This window comes from Pygocentrus nattereri, chromosome 24 (genome assembly GCF_015220715.1).
Source record: "Pygocentrus nattereri isolate fPygNat1 chromosome 24, fPygNat1.pri, whole genome shotgun sequence".
Lineage (NCBI taxonomy): Eukaryota > Metazoa > Chordata > Actinopteri > Characiformes > Serrasalmidae > Pygocentrus > Pygocentrus nattereri.
Genome location: NC_051234.1, coordinates 27,379,222 through 27,396,154, shown reverse-complemented (window position 1 = coordinate 27,396,154; position 16,933 = coordinate 27,379,222). Strand labels below are relative to the sequence as shown.

At 39.4% G+C, this 16,933-nt stretch overlaps 1 protein-coding gene across 1 annotated transcript in view; it reads left to right on the top strand.

Moving 5' to 3' along the window:
- The first annotated feature begins 5,203 nt into the window (after positions 1 to 5,203).
- adgrg2a (adhesion G protein-coupled receptor G2a) overlaps positions 5,204 to 16,933 on the top strand; it is a 54,577-nt gene continuing 42,847 nt past the window's right edge. The window contains exon 1 of the mRNA XM_037534246.1: positions 5,204 to 5,332. The gene's annotated coding sequence lies outside the window, so the exon portion shown is untranslated. The remainder of the gene's footprint in view (positions 5,333 to 16,933) is intronic.

Here is a 16,933-nt window from a genome sequence, read left to right as displayed (position 1 = left end):
AAACATACATTTATGAAGAGTAAACCATGACAATGTAAATAAAATCTGCGCACAAAGCTTACAGTATGTCACGGTCCAACTTCACACTGAGAAATGCTTCTCATTGGTAACTTCACTGCGCTATACTATTAATAGCATTATGAAAAAATGAATGAAATAATACAAAGAAACATCAATCCTACACTCTGTGTATATATGGTACAGAGCAATGAGCAAATTAGTACAAATTGCACTGTGCAAACATCCACCCTTCATTTATTTTATTACCAGTCTAAATGGCAATGAAGTATAAATTCTTCATGTATCAGTATTCAGGAAAAAAGGCAGAAAGCATATAAAGCACCTATGAACACCTCAATATACAAATACAGCTTCCATTGTTTTCACAAGATTCAGTTTAACAGAGAACTCTTCTGAGAGATTTTTCCACAACTCCAAAGTTCAGTCATAGAAGTTGGTTTCATTTTCTGCTTCTCATAATCCAAGTAATCCCAACACACATTCAGTAATGATTACGTCTGGACTCGGGGGTGGTCAGTCCATTGTTCTGAGAAGCTTCTTGGTTTGACTAACAAATATTCTTCCTTTTTGTCTGTTATCTTTTGGAAGGATGGACCAAAACATCTGTAGGTTTTTCTTTTTTAGATTTGAAGCAAAGAGGAAAGTCTTAGATGCTGTTTATCTGGTGGTGACAGCTTTAATGGTCTAGCAGGCCTTGCATGGCTGTTAGGAGACCCAGGTCTTCTAACCTGTCTGTCTGTCTGTCTGTCTGTCTGTCTGTCTATCTATCTATCTATCTATCTATCTATCTATCTATCTATCTATCTATCTATCTCCTTCCCACTTATCTAGGTAGGTTTTTTTATATCTAAAAATATCGCAAATTTCTCCTGAAAATGAATAACTTAAATGTAAATAAATGACTTTTGCACAGTACTGTATGTTCCAAAACATAATACAATCACTTATTTGTAACGAGTACTAGTCTGAACTGAGCAGAGAGACCTGTACAAAGCTCTATGCCCATTAATGTAAAATCCTTATTACACAGGTGTTAAGGTGGACCCGGTTACAGTTGTCTACAACATGTTGAATTTGGACTAGGGCTTTTCTCACCAATTACTGCATGAGCAGGTAAACATCTAACAGAAAAGAAAAGACCCCCTCCCCTTTTTTTTGTCACCACAGTTAGTGTAACAGAGCTGATGGGAGAGCACTTTAGCTCATGTTAATTTCTCCTCTTTATGTGCCTGTTCAAAGTAGTACATTGAATTTATTTATATAAACTTTGATTATCGCAGACTTGTCCAGAAATAACAGTCTCCAGCTGTACTGACACTTGTTTTGAACTTGTCCCAAACAAACTGGGTTCTGGCTGTATTTTTGAAGAACTTTCAAAAATACTAGGAATTCAGTTACAGCCGTCAGCAGACATAGCCATATTTGGCATTCTCAGCAATGGCAATCTATTTCCGTCTAAACAGTTAGTTAAACCTGCTTTTTACAGCACTCACAATCTCCTGACGTCTCCAAAATCTCACTATTATTAAAAAACTTTATACATTTTTTACATTTAGAGAAAATTAAGTTTTATTGTGCTTGGCAAGCACTTCTGTCATACTTTGACAAACTGAAAATGCTCACTGTAGACATCAAGACAGACTTATAGCTTCATACTGAATGTATATTGTATAACAGTTTTAAATAGAAATACATAATGTGACCGTTTTAAATGGGATTCCATATGACCGTTTGCAGTCTGCCTAGTACCATGATGTAATGTTGTGTAAGGCAGTTCGTGAGGAGGTTTAGTTGGATTGATCCAGGATAAAGGAAAGGCTCCTAGTTGAAAAACAGGGTTGAACTGGATTTTGTGTCTTGAATCACTTTTTTACTTTGTTCTTCGCAATAAACAAAAATGTTGATTCATTCACGGATCTGTGAGAGTTTGGAGGTGCTAGAATAAGTATCACCAATCATACCCAGAAATGGATGGTGTGGCTACAGATTTTTATTGCAAGCAAGAAGGACCACACCTCCTTGGTTGCATAGTTATATGAGGTTTTATGAGGTGTGAACATATGACTAATCAAATGGAAGAGATGAGACCAGCTGATTAATCAAGTGAAATCAGGTTTGTGCTGCTTTATTGGAATGAAAACCTACACAGAGTCTGATAAGAATGGTAAGGTGGTGCTAGAAGAAAAGGACAAAATACAGAGAAATGTATATACTTCCTACTTGTTTCACATTTTCGAAGACGTTGTTTGGAATCATGGGAACGGGATCAGGTGGACGCTCATCTCATGCCGATTTCAGCCATTTCAAAGGAAATCTGAAACATAAACAGTAGAATCACATACTGCCCTGAGGCATGTAAACCATGGCCTTGGTTTAAAGTAATAGTAGGTGGGAACCTGGGGGATTTCATGGCAATAGCACTGGGTATTATACTTCTGGGTATTGTACTAAATCAGACATGAAAGTTCATTCAAATCATAGCCATATTTAATTGAAATACCATGGAGGAAACTGAGTAAAATTATTCCATCAGCTGGTGTCTATAAATATGCATGCAAATGTTCTGATGCTGTGTAAGTATCGTCCTTTCGCTGTAGAGTTTCCATGTTCTCCTTGTGTAGGAGTGGGTCTCCTGAGTGTTCTCCGGTTTCCTCCCACAGTCCAAAGACATGCAGTCAGGTCAATTGGACATGTTAAACTGCCCCTACACTGTTAAAAATCCAGATACATTTTTGTTATCAAGGTTTAAACAGTGTAAATCTTCCCTCAAAGGCACAGCAGTGGTGCAATTTAAGGTCCAATTCTGTACCTTAAATAAGTTTGAAATGTATTTTTATCTTTTCATAACCTAATGTTTTAAAACAGAACAATAAATTAAAAGGCCTGAAGATGAGACAGGGTGTACGGAGTCAACACTACTTAGAAAATGTCATTTCAGTGGATTATGGTACAATTATTTTCCCTGACTAAAGTTACTGAGATGTACTCTTGAGGGTACCACCCAGTGACAGTGTTGTACCTTTCTTTTGAGTGTAGGTGTGAATGTGTGTGTGAATCTATGTGTCTGTCTGTCTGTCCTGTGATGGACTGTCGACCTGCCCAGGGTTATTTATTATAACAAAAAGTAAGTCTAGGGTTAAGTTACTGTAGCAACCCATGAATAATGAGTATACTCTATAAGTAGCGATGTAATGTCCAATAAGGGGCCAGTACCCCCTCCACCCACATCACACATCACCCCCCTACATTACTGCCCCAGTGCAACTGACCTATTGAAGCGCACCTATTCTTTTGTCATCCACACAGCAAGTGTCTGGCACCTCAAGTCCACACATCTTGCTCCCTAGATCCCAATCCCTCTCTGTCTCAGCCAGCCTGCTAAGGAACATTGCTTCTATCCCCAAATTATTCCTCACACACTGGGCTTTGTGGGTTGACCTTCTTAAGGCAAACTTACAAACACAACCTAAAATCTTTCTTCAGTCATCCACAGCTTTAACTAGAACCTTTAACTACAATCAGCTGCCCTCCGGAATACTGTCACATTATAAATCTTAACGCCACCTCACTCCAAATGTGACTAATTTCAAACAAGCCAAATAAAACCTGTCATGAAAGAGTTGAGAGGCAAATGACGTTAGTGCTGCTCCTAGGCCTGCTGGGATGCCGGACTGGGGTAAATACCTGGAGCCCAGTGGGGGGAAGCCATGGGCCAGCCACAGACATGCTCTACCTCCGTCGGCGGATTGTCTGTCCAGGAAACGCCTGGCCCCACATCCTGGTCCCAGGAGCTTGAAAGCAGGACCAGCTGCTGCATAAACCCACTATAATCTCATCGAGAGCTACCATACCCCCCTCACTAGTCTGGCTGGATCATGGAGATGCTTGCACTAAAAGTCATCTGTGGACAGAAGTTATTGTTACCCAGCAAAATCAAAGAAAGTATATGAATGTAGCAAGGCTGATAAACAGTGAGAAAAGGTTGGATTAAAACACCCCATATTTACAGAATCTCACAGTAGCATTAAAAGGCTATTGTCACTGTCAGAACATCTTGTATTTTATTTTTTGTTGATTTTGAAATGCCAGAAATTCTTGAAAATTATCCACAAATAAGATCAAAAAATAAAAGTTGTTCCTTGTCCTGCAAAGTTACCAGTATAACATGCATAACGTTGGTGGAAAAACTGCAAATAATGAAGAAACCCCATAAAAATGATGAAACATCTGCACACAGGCTAATAGAAGTTTGTCAATCTCAGAAGACTGTTGTCACACTGTCAGCACAGCAGATCAGTCAGTGGAATTTCTGTAAAAGGTATAGACATTTACACAATAAGACCAAATACAGTGTATTTAGGTGGCACGCCCAATAAATAAATAAATAAAGAATAATAATAAATATAGAAAAACTAATAAAGAAAGAAAAAGTCATAATTAGAATGCACCAATGTTACAGAATCTCTCTCTGACTTTAATAGCTGATCCTCAGGGTTGGGATGTAGTGGAATTGGGAATTGGGAACAGCAGTGATATGTTTTTATGCACTGTAATGGAATATGTTACTGAATACTGAATACATTTGGGACAGTGTACTTAGTATTCAGCCATTACCCTTTTTTTTTTAGTATTTTGTCTAATTTCACTTATAATACACTGCTAAAAAAAAGGCCTCAGTCCAACCTAAAAAAAATACTTCATGCAGTAACAAGCAAATTAACTAGTTTTACTGAACCTAACACATACTTTGAATGAATGTTTCAACCAATGTCATTTTTGACTGGAATAAGGCTAGTTTAAGTGCACATGAAGAGTTTTTAGGTTGAATTAACAAGCCGTTTTTACAGTGTGGTGTCATGCCATGTCAGTGGGGCAGCCAAACTATGAAGAAACCCAGAGCAAGTGATGAAGAAGCTCCACACAAGCTCCTAACTGACACACGGCACCCAGAAGATTACAGTCACCTTGTCAGACAGGACGGTGGATCAGCCAGGGTGAGATTTCTTGTCAGGAGAAAAGACTTTAGCTTCGGGGAGGGTGTGTCATCTTCTCTCACGGCTAATATAACTCTCACAATGCTAGGAGTGTCCTAACGCCGTCCCTTCTGGCGACGAGTCACATTTCAGTTTTCATTCTCATTTTTTGGGGGGGGTGCTGTGAAGGAGTGCGAACGGAGGCTAAGCCTCGCCGTCACTTTCTGGCTGTTTTTGAAACGGAGTGTGAAAATCTGAAGTTTTGTGAAGACAGCTAAGCTAACACTTTACCTCAGAGGGGAGAGGGAGACGCGCGCGCCGGATGATGTCCTCATCAGGTGAGCGAGCGAGCTTCTGTCAGCGCCGAGCAAAACGAGACTGTTTCAATCGCAAATTAAAGGAGAACTCAACCGATTTTCCGAACATACCTGCACAATTGAACGTTTAACATGTCAACGGAGTCAATCAGAGAAGTTTGCGGTGAAATGCGTCGTTCCAGAGAAACTTACCGAGTCAGAACTGTTCACAGTGGCGGTAATAGGAACCAGACGTCCACCTTTAAAAGCTCCCTCAACATGAAGCTACAACATGAAGTGGTTGTGACTACGTTGCGCGACGCCTGAGAAATAGTCGTTTTGTGTTTGAGAACGAAGTGTAATCATTTTTTTTTTCGCGGTGGAAGGAGTGGTTTAAGGCAAAATAGTCCCCAAATTGGACTGAATTTTTCATATTGCCACTATTTTACTTTTATTATCAGCTTTACGTATAAAAACTCGGAAGGTTCACTGGTGATAAGTAAACTAGCTATGTTTGGCTGGTAGACATCAGGATCCCTGGTTCCGGTCACCACCACTTTAAAGAAATCCGAGTTTGTAAGCTTCTCTACAATGAACTATTTCACATCGAACCACTCTGAATGACTTTGTTTATATCTCAACCACAAATTTAGAGAAATCAGTGGAAGTCCTCTTAAAGTAAAATTGGGAAAGCAGCTTCTGAAACAGGAGGTCACTCCAAACGTAATGTCAGAGAGTGTAATAATTGCTTATTGCCTGGAATTAGAATTGATTTGAACTAAAAAGGCGAAGTCTTGCAAAAGCTAACAAAGCCACATGTGTAGTAAAAACACATAACTTGTGCTTTTAATTGTGGCCTTTTCTCAGCAAAATGCACACATTTACAGCAAAGCCTGTGTTGTGTAATTTGTGATAACAGTACAACATTGCTGAACTTCTCTTATGACAATCCAACCATAACGTCAAAGAGACTGTTTCCACTGAAACGTCTCACCGTCCCAAACAGTCCAGTTCTTTCAGCTGTGTGTATGTTTTGCATGTATTCAAGGATTAGGGCCGAGTCCCAAATGGGTACCTACTCCCTACATGGTGCACTATGCTGGTTTTGTACTCAAATAGCTGTAATATGTCTATGCAAAGAGCCATTTGGGGTTCGCCCACATGTGCACAATTCCCTGCTGGACGTACAGGACACTGTTTGGGTGTGGAAGGAAGAAAATCATAACTCAGCCAAGAATCAATCTAGGTTTTTAAATCCTTAAGCTTACAAAATAGACCTGGAAAAATATCTTCATAGCTAAGTAAATGCATCTTAAACATAGGCAATGTATCTAATATTTCTTATTATGATATTGTTGTGACAATATTATAAGAATATTTAACTTTTTCTAAATATGTCATTTATAATTCACTTATTTCCAGGCATGGTGAATTGATCTTAATATATGGGCAGATTGGACTTCTTTCAAGCATTATTTCTTGAAACAAGTAAGATCATCTACCGGTGCAGGAAGGTAATCTTGCTTGTTTCAAGGAATAATGTCATGAAGGAAGTCAAATCTGCACATACAGTGAGATCATTCCACTTAATAGAATAGTCTAGGTTGAGTAATCTTCTAATAATCTAATAGTCTGATAATGAAAATTAGATATATTGTCTGGGTTTAAGATGCTTTTGACTGGCAAAAGAACAAGGAATTTACACTTGCCATAAACTGATTTCACTTTCATCAGTTTTAAATCATGGATGGATGGATAGACAGACAGACAGACAGACAGACAGAGAGAGAGAGACAGACAGACAGACAGACAGATAGATAGATAGACAGACAGATAGACAGACAGACAGACAGATAGATAGATAGATAGACAGACAGACAGATAGATAGATAGATAGACACATAGATTGATATACAGATAGACACATAGATAGACAGACAGACAGAGAGACAGACAGACAGACAGACAGACAGACAGATAGATAGATAGATAGATAGATAGATAGATAGATAGACAGACAGATAGATAGATTTAAGAATTAAGGATGAGTGATATGGTAGAAATATGACGTCACAGTACCTGAAGACATTTTCAATTCACACAATACGTTTCATGATATGTAATATTTCTAATGTTTGTAAACAAGTTGGATCTGACCAAATGCCTAAAATAGGTATTTTAGAAGGAACCAGAGGAAAGTTTGTTTTAATCAAACGATGACATCCAACCAGCGACTTGTAACCATGCAGATTGGGCAGTTGTTGAATGTGCTGTCGTTTGCCGGCTGTCTAAAACTGGTCTTTCTTTTTTTACGGTACACGCCATTGTTAAGTGTGGTAGACGTACTGAACATACCTGTTCTCAGAAAGGTTTACCATGAAAGAATTTATAATGAAAACGATCTAAAATGAAGTATTGAATTCCAGTGCTATATGCCATCACATTCTCATGGCTGTATCCCATGATTCAGAATGCTAGCATGCCTGAATACAGTCAGATACTCTGAGAACAGGAGGTGCATTCTGGAGGGGACAGTGTCACACAGCGGGTCAGATTGTTCCCTGGACTCAGAATGGAATGCCTCTTGTTTTTCTTGGCCTTCATTTACTCGTACGTGACAGGCGATTAAGTATCTAAATAATCCTGGCGTACCAGTTCAGTATTTGTCAGTGACCCCATGATTCACCTAAATCTGAAGAAGATTATAAGCGTTCTCAGGTCCTGTCCAACCTGCTTGCGTTTCAAAAATAACTATAACACACTCACACACCTCTTTGTATCAGTTCAACCTTCGTTGGCAACACCATTTGGGCCATATTCAAATGAACAGGATGATCATGCATGCAAGATTGAAATTCAACCTGAATACTTCACATTCAGTTTCAGGTGTCAAATAGCAGCAGTAGGTCTATGTCACTGCTGTCAGAACAAAACCTTGTGTCTTCAAAATGGTAACTTTACAGGAGAAGGAAAAAACCTGCATTACTTTCAGTGTAAGTCAATGGAACCAGACCTTTTTCTGTAAAAAAGTAATTTTAGGTTATTTCTTTTGGTCCATCCTTCATGAAATTGATACGCAATACAAAGTCCAACATGCATTTTCAAATTGTGTCAAAAACTGAAAATCAACTAAAATGTAAATACGAGATTTTGTTCCGACAACAGCGATATGTTGATGTGCACTGTCAGAAATAAAGGTTCTGTGCAGCTACATTCGTCTTCGATGTAAATGTTCTCTCAAAGGTACAACAGTGGTTTTAAGGTCCAACTGTACCTTAAAAAATGTTTGCCCAAAGGGAAAATTTGCATGTTTGTACCCTTTTATAACCTCATGTTTTAAAACATGACAATTGATTAAGGTACCAAAGATGCTCCCTTGACGGTACCACCCCACACTCTCAGAAATAACGGTATTAAACTGTCACTGGGGCAGTTCCCTTCTTGTCACTGGGGTGGGACCCTCAAGGACACATCTTTGTACCTTTAGTCAGGGAACATAACTGAACCATAATCCACTGAAATGATAGTTCACAACTGGACCTTAAAACCTCTGCTGTGCCTTTGAGGGCACATTTACATTATTTGTACCTTGATGAATAAAAAATGTACCTGAACAGAACCTTCATTACTAAAACTGACAGGAGGGGATACCTACGGAGCCCTGGAGGGGACGGAGGTAAGAAAAAATCATTTGAGTGAACATTTTGCACATAGGCACGTTTTCTCTTACTCGTGGTTACGATTTCTTAAATCTTTCTCTCGTTTTCTTTTAACCGTGGTCATGTTTTACTTTTAACGTTTGCTCCTTGAGACTGTTTGATGAGTTAGACTGATGAATTGATGGACAGGGATGCTCATCAGGTCTGAGATTTTGGGGGGTTTTGAGGAAACTACAGCTCATCTTCACAGCAAATGGCCCACGGTGTTTCTGCTCCCGGTCAAATGGCGGTGTTAGAGACCATCACACAATTACAGCAAGAAATGAGCAGCGTTTCAACATCCTCACATTAATATATCTACATATAATCCACAGATCTATTAAACTCTCTCGCCGTGTGACCACATCCCACATGAATGTTTCTGTGTGTGTTTAATTTGAGGTTGTTGAAACGTCGACGCTGGTCATTTCTTCCTGTAATTGTGTGACGATCTCTCATGCCGCAGCTTGTCCCGAGAGCAGAAACATTTATTTATTTAATGAACATTTATTAAAGGATAGTTGTACTGATTTTTCAACATTAACAAAAATCGTTCAGAGTGGTTTAGTGTGAAATGCACCATTTTACAGAGCCGTCAAGCACCATCAAGCAGGAGAAAGGGGGGTGGGAGTGGGGGGGGGGCACAGCCACCCTAATACAATCCCTGGCCCCCCCAGTGGCCCCCTCAGCAAGCTTCATATGCACAATATGCTTCTGTCTGATATATTATATTAGGAAACAGGGCTGTCAATGAATATTCTAAATTCAGTTATATGGAATTGTGAAAAAAGCAGACATTCGTTAAAATGAATATTCAGCACTGAATGCACTGCATGACGGACAGAAGCCACACAACATCACTTTCAGAATTCGAATGTCATGAAATATAGTGAATAATTCAACAACAACAACAACAACATCCGTGTGGTAATAATGGAGGAGAGTTCAGAGCCCAACTCAGATGCAAAGAGAGTGATCTGCGCTCCGAACTCCCCGTGTGGAAATACTTCAGAGCAGAACTTAACAATCCATAGACCAGCAAAGCTGTGGAAGCTCGTGATAAAGTTGTATGTAAGCTACAGTTAAACTACCGTTCCAGCATTAGCAAACTGAGGGCACATCTCGAAAATATGCAACCAAATGCCTCCAATTCAGTTCCTCCCCAAATGAACATTCCCCTGATGAATCTCGGTCCCAGGCGCACGCAACACTTAACAATGGAGAGCAAAATGGGTGAAAAAGTCTTACACCTCAACTTACATTTACAGCATTTTGCTGACGCTCTTCTCCAGAGCGACTTACAATTAGATCATTTTACACAGGAAGGCGAAGGTGGTGTTAGGAGTCTTGCCCAAGGACTTTTATTGGTATAGTGTAGGGTACTTGCCCTGTTGGGGGATTGAACCCCAGTCTACAGCGTAGAAGGCAAAGGTGTTAACCACTACACTAACCAACCACCGTTTTCTTAATAAACTTAAAATAATTTCTTAATAAACTTAATAATCCAGTCGGCAGCAAAACGAAAGCTTAAACCTTTCTTGAACCTGATTTGATTTCTGTAGTTGCAGTGCTGTTTGGTGGAGTCCACACTCCTGGGGTCGTGATTTGTGAAGGGAATGCGAATTTGAGGGGGAGCTGAATCTTTTATATTGGTTTGCCGTCTTGTGGAGACAATGCACAAAATAAAATATATGAATGGTTCTAGCGTGTGTGTTTTTCAAAAGGAATAATTGAGCATCATTTTTGGCCAGTTTAGAAAGCCCTAATGCACATCAGACAGTTAGTAACAATAACTGTACAATAAGGAACCAAAGTATTTCAGTATGCAGTTCCACAATTCTTATATTGCCTTAGTTTTTAGCTAGCCTACATCCTACAACAGCATCGTAGAATTCCTGAAACTCATTTATGGCTTTTTGTTTCGGTGGGCCGCCCCAAGATTTTCAGTGGCCACCCTTATGAAAAATGTCTGAGTTGTAATGATAGGAACTAGACATTCAAAGTGTGCCTCATAGAAAGCTGTTACATGAAATAGTTACTTTTATGTGGTTGGATGCCTGAGCCATTGTGTTATGGTAGTTTTTTATGGTAGTATGGCATATTTTGAACACATGCATGGTGGAGAGGGATCTGCAGGGCAAAATCACCAAAGAAAATCACCAAAAGAAACACTTTTTTGGATTTACCACTGTTTTATCATCATCACTGTTGCATATATAAACTCAAACGACATGGATAGGTTCACTATTTCTTTTGCATAATAAATAAAATGTCTATATTTTCATTGTAGACATAATGACTGCTTGAGTCAGTGAGTTAGTTTCTCTACAACACATCATTCCACATCAGCCCTCTCTGAATGAATTCGTTTACATCTCAATACCTTAATTATGCAAGAAAATTTGAAAGATGCCGTATGATGCATATGATGTATCAAGTGACATTTTCTTCTTTTTTGAGGGTATCATGCCCCAATGCAGTGAAAATAAATAGACACAGTGATGAATTTGGCTGCATTAAATGACTCAAAATACTGTTAGTAAGTGTTTATTTATTAGGCTGCTAGGCTAAGAGAAGTCATGCTTTAGTCATATGACAGTGAATTGCTCCTTTCATACGCTGTAACGAACTGTCAGCCTTTATTCACTTCTTTTCATGGTTGTGTTCTGAGACTGAAGTGCCAAGTTGCAGTTTGTGTGCTTAAAAGTTATCATATACAGCGCCTTTCATTTATGTAATGTCCAGTAAAAAAAGCCATGAAGTAACAAATTTTTCATTAGCTGTAAAAAGAAAAACGGGAAAACAGAATTATGGAAGCTTGAACAATTAAAACTAATACAGAGTGATTTAAAAGGTTCTTCTGGTTTCAAATCGCCATAATATTACAACCGGGAGGCGTCTAGGAACCAATCAGATACCAATTGAAAGAGGGGGTCATAGAGATTCTGAGTGCTCCCTTCAGTCTGCGAGGAGATGAGACCCCTGAGCAGAAGGTGTTCTGCGTTCTCCACTTCAATAACAGTGAATCGGTCATAACTGTCCAACATGATTTTCGTGGGCAGTGAACCTCCAACAGCTCAGAGCGTTCGTCGTTTGTTCCACATCATCTAAGAAATGGATGATCTAAGAAATCGCACTGAAAGAGCCGCGAGTGCAGCGACACCCGACATGCTCGTTTGAGTATGGGATGAATGTAATTATTGTGCTGATGTTGTCTGTACAGCTGGAGGAGGTTCATACTGAGCACTTGTAAAATTACATAATGAACTTTATGCTCCTTAAACCATTTACAGTTCACTGCATTGATCTGTAATGATTTACAAGTTAAATAAATAATTTTGAAATCGCATAAATCTTTTTGAATCACCCTGTATCATGTTATATACAATTCGAGTCTTAGGAGTGTCCACGCTTTACATTATTGCAGCTTCCATTCTTTTTGGGAGACTTGCTGCCTGTTTACTTCCATTTTTCTTTTCAATTTGCAGGGATATATTTTTTCTCAGTTGGTTGGATTTTCTGCTTCTGACGATCCAAGAAATCCTAAAAACATTCACTTCTGTAGAGGCTTGACAGGCCATTGTTCTAAGGGCTTCTTGCCAGCTACACGTCCTTTCAGACCCATAGCGCTGAGACATCGTCTCACAGTGGAAGGATGGACAGAAACTCCTGTGGATGTTTTCAGATCTGAAGCAGCTTGATTTTCTCCTCTCTCTCAAAGATGAAAGTACTGTTTATCTGATGGGGACAGTTTGCTACTAGGCTACCAGGTATTGCAGGTGGTTGTTAGGAGGCCCATTATGCCTGTTTTTTTTTTCTCTCACTTTCTTTTGACACGAACAATGAACACATTTACTTTTTAGATGTGTTGACTGAAATGGAATAAAGTGTGGTCTCTGATTTTTGCACAGTACTATATATATATATATATATACTATATATTTACTATAATATATACTATATATTTATATATTTACTTTTATATTTACTATATATATATAAATTGAAAGGCTCTTAATCCTGCTGTTATTTTGACCAACCAAAGGCCACGTGCGCCAAACTGCACCACAAATGGCCAACAAAGTGAAGGCCATGTGCAACTTGGTTAATATAATAAACCTCTGACCGCATATTTGTTTATTCCCCTGGGCACATTAGTGTTTTGCGCTTGATGGTTACAGAAGATATTTGTGTAACAAGGTATCACACTTGCCTAAAGTAACTTCCTGTAAACCTAGATGGCTAATATATTTTTGACAAAGACTGACTCTGGATACCTGTTCCATTAAAAATGTAACAAAAGTCTTACTTGCCACTTAATCCTCCGTCACAGAACATTGTCCAGAAGCATTCAAAGCAAATACCTAAAACCCTGAGAGAACAAACAGAAACAAGAGAATGAAAACATACCTCCAATAAAGGACGGCAACTTCATGGAAAGTGCTTCTGGCTATATTTCTAGAGTCATACTACAGAGTGCTTCTTTCAAACATGGTACAGAATTGCACCTCTGTACAAAAGCAACCATAAAATCTCAGTCAGGTGACCCCAGAGATGCCTCTTTCCAGCAAGACCAGTGGACCAAATTTAAAGGCTTGCGCACTGTTAAAAATAAAGGTTCATGGCTTGACCATACGGTTCAAAGGAAAAAAAGCTATTAATTATTTAGAACATTTACATCTTTAACCTCTTATTCTCCCGGGTATATTTTGGTTTGTCCGTTTGAATTTTCAAGGCCAAATCATAAGGCAAATTATTCAGTAATTGCATGAAACAAATGCAAATTTTTATTTTATTTATTTAATCGCTTTTTTTCTGAAAGTTCCCCGCAAATGAACAAAACGTGTTTCATGATCTACACATGTTGCTATATGCTTAAAACTTACTGCTGAAAGCCAAAAATCTCAGCGTTTGTATTATTTTATAAAAATAATGCTTACAGAGCAGGTCACTGAAGAGACGCCATCTGTTTATAATTTATAGCCCAGATTTGTGGAAAAATTGTGAGTTCAGCTTCTTTTATTTATTATTTTGACTGGAAAGAAGACTTTTTGTGTGTGGCTTATGAAATACTAAAGTTATGAATGATGAAGTGCATTTTGGAACCACTGTTGGGCGCAAGGAGTTGACGAGGTTAAAGCATCTACACTTCTACACTACACTTCTACAATATACTCTTGTATATTACAGTAATCGTTCTGGTTCTTGCGAAGACCTACCTTGGAGCTTGCAAACACCTTTTGTAGCCGACATTTGTTTGCAAACACCTGTTTGAGGAATTTTCATCCACTCTTACTTGCAGAACGCTTTTAGTTCTGAAATGTTCTTGAGCCGTCTTGCATGGACTGAATGTTTGAGATATGCTTTAGATCACTACCCTTTTGTAGAGGCCTGCCTCAGTTTCCTGACTGTATCCCAGAATTTGCTGATATTTAGTAGAATCCATTCTTTCATCTATGTTTTGATGTTTCCCTGCTGGCTCAGGAGTTTGCCATCATATCCACTGAGATAGCAGTCTAGAGCGATTTGCCAGCCATGGCTCAGAGGCTTCTTGGGCAGGCTGATTGGGTGACGCTACATCACACTTATGATGCAGCCTTTGACCGTCCACTTGAATGATGCTGTATCGTGGCAACAAGGCTCTCTGAACTTTGGATTGGTAGTGTTCAGCTGTATGAGCACGCTACGCCACAGCTACAGTGGGTTGCAAAAGTATTCAGCCCCCTTGAACTTTTCAACCTTTTGCCACATTTCAGGCTTCAAACATAAAGATATGAAATTGTAATTTTTTGTGAAGAATCAACAACAAGTGGGACACAATTGTGAAGTGGAACGAAATTTATTGGATATTGTAAACTTTTTTTAGAAATAAAAAACTGAAAAGTGGGGCGTGCAATATTATTCGGCCCCTTTACTTTCAGTGCAGCAAACTCACTCCAGAAGTTCAGTGAGGATCTCTGAATGATCCAATGTTGACCTAAATGACTGATGATGATAAATAGAATCCACCTGTGTGTAATCAAGTCTCCGTATAAATGCACCTGCTCTGTGATAGTCTCAGAGTTCTGTTTAAAGCGCAGAGAGCATCATGAAGACCAAGGAACACACCAGGCAGGTCCGAGATACCGTTGTGGAGAAGTTTAAAGCCGGATTTGGAAAGAAAAAGATTTCCCAAGCTTTAAACATCTCAAGGAGCACTGTGCAAGCGATCATATTGAAATGGAAGGAGCATCAGACCACTGCAAATCTACCGAGACCCGGCCGTCCCTCTAAACTTTCAGCTCAAACAAGGAGAAGACTGATCATAGATGCAGCCAAGAAGCCCATGATCACTCTGGATGAACTGCAGAGATCTACAGCTGAGGTGGGAGACTTTGTCCATAGGACAACGATCAGTGGTACACTGCACAAATCTGGGCTTTATGGAAGAGTGGCAAGAAAAAGCCATTTCTCAAAGATATCCATAAAAAGTCTCATTTAATGTTTGCCACAAGCCACCTGGGAGACACACCAAACATGTGGAAGAAGGTGCTCTGGTCAGATGAAACCAAAATCGAACTTATGTTTGGCGTAAAAGCAATACAGCTCATCACCCTGAACACACCATCCCCACTGTCAAACATGGTGGTGGCAGCATCATGGTTTGGGCCTGCTTTTCTTCAGCAGGGACAGGGAAGATGGTTAATATTGATGGGAAGATGGATGGAGCCAAATACAGGACCATTCTGGAAGAAAACCTGTTGGAGTCTGCAAAAGACCTGAGACTGGGACGGAGATTTATCTTCCAACAAGACAATGATCCAAAACATAAAGCAACATCTACAATGGAATGGTTCACAAATAAACGTATCCAGGTGTTAGAACGGCCAAGTCAAAGTCCAGACCTGAATCCAATCGAGAATCTGTGGAAAGAGCTGAAAACTGCTGTTCACAAACGCTCTCCATCCAACTTCACTGAGCTCGAGCTGTTTTGCAAGGAAGAATGGGCAAAAATTTCAGTCTCTCGATGTGCAAGACTGACAGAGACGTACCCCAAGCCACTTGCAGCTGTAATCACAGCAAAAGGTGGCGCTACAAAGTATTAAAGCAAGGGGGCTGAATAATATTGCATGCCCCACTTTTCAGTTTTTTATTTCTAAAAAAAGTTTAAAATATCCAACAAATTTCGTTCCACTTCACAATTGTGTCCCACTTGTTGTTGACTCTTCACAAAAAATGTCAATTTCATATCTTTATGTTTGAAGCCTGAAATGTGGCAAAAGGTTGAAAAGTTCAAGCGGGCTGAATACTTTTGCAACCCACTGTATAGTGCCTCTCGGGCCGGCTGCCAAAGCAACGCTACATCACAGCTGCGTGGCTGCCTGGGCCGGCCACTTGGGTGACGTTGCATTGCAGCTGCCTGGACTGGTTAGTGGCTTTAGGAAAATGCTACGCCTATTGAGGCTATGGACGCTTTCAGCTTTCAAGGCTTCCTGGGCTGGCCTTCACTGTGGTGTGAGACTTTCTCCCATGGCTAAGGACTCTTCACAGGCTAGCAAAGTGATACTGTGGTCAGCAGAATACATATATATATATATATATATATATATATATATATATATATATATATATATATATAGCGATGATGATACTTTTGGTTGTGGCTCCAAAATTTTTGTATTTTTAATTTAGTGAGGTGATTTTCTAGATCTTGCCATGACTTCCACAATTCCCCTTAACTGCCACGTCCCAATTTCTGACAGTAGATTTTTTAGGCTGAAACCGCTTTATGAAAATGAAACATACACAACCCAAAGATGGTTATAATAGTAATAAACCACAGAACACCACAAGACAAATATGAAAACACAGAAGAGGACAGGCTGAGGTCATCCTGACTGGGAGGATTAGCTTGGTGGTAAGTTGTAATCTAGAGTATTGAGCGAATCTAGAGAATGCTCAACTG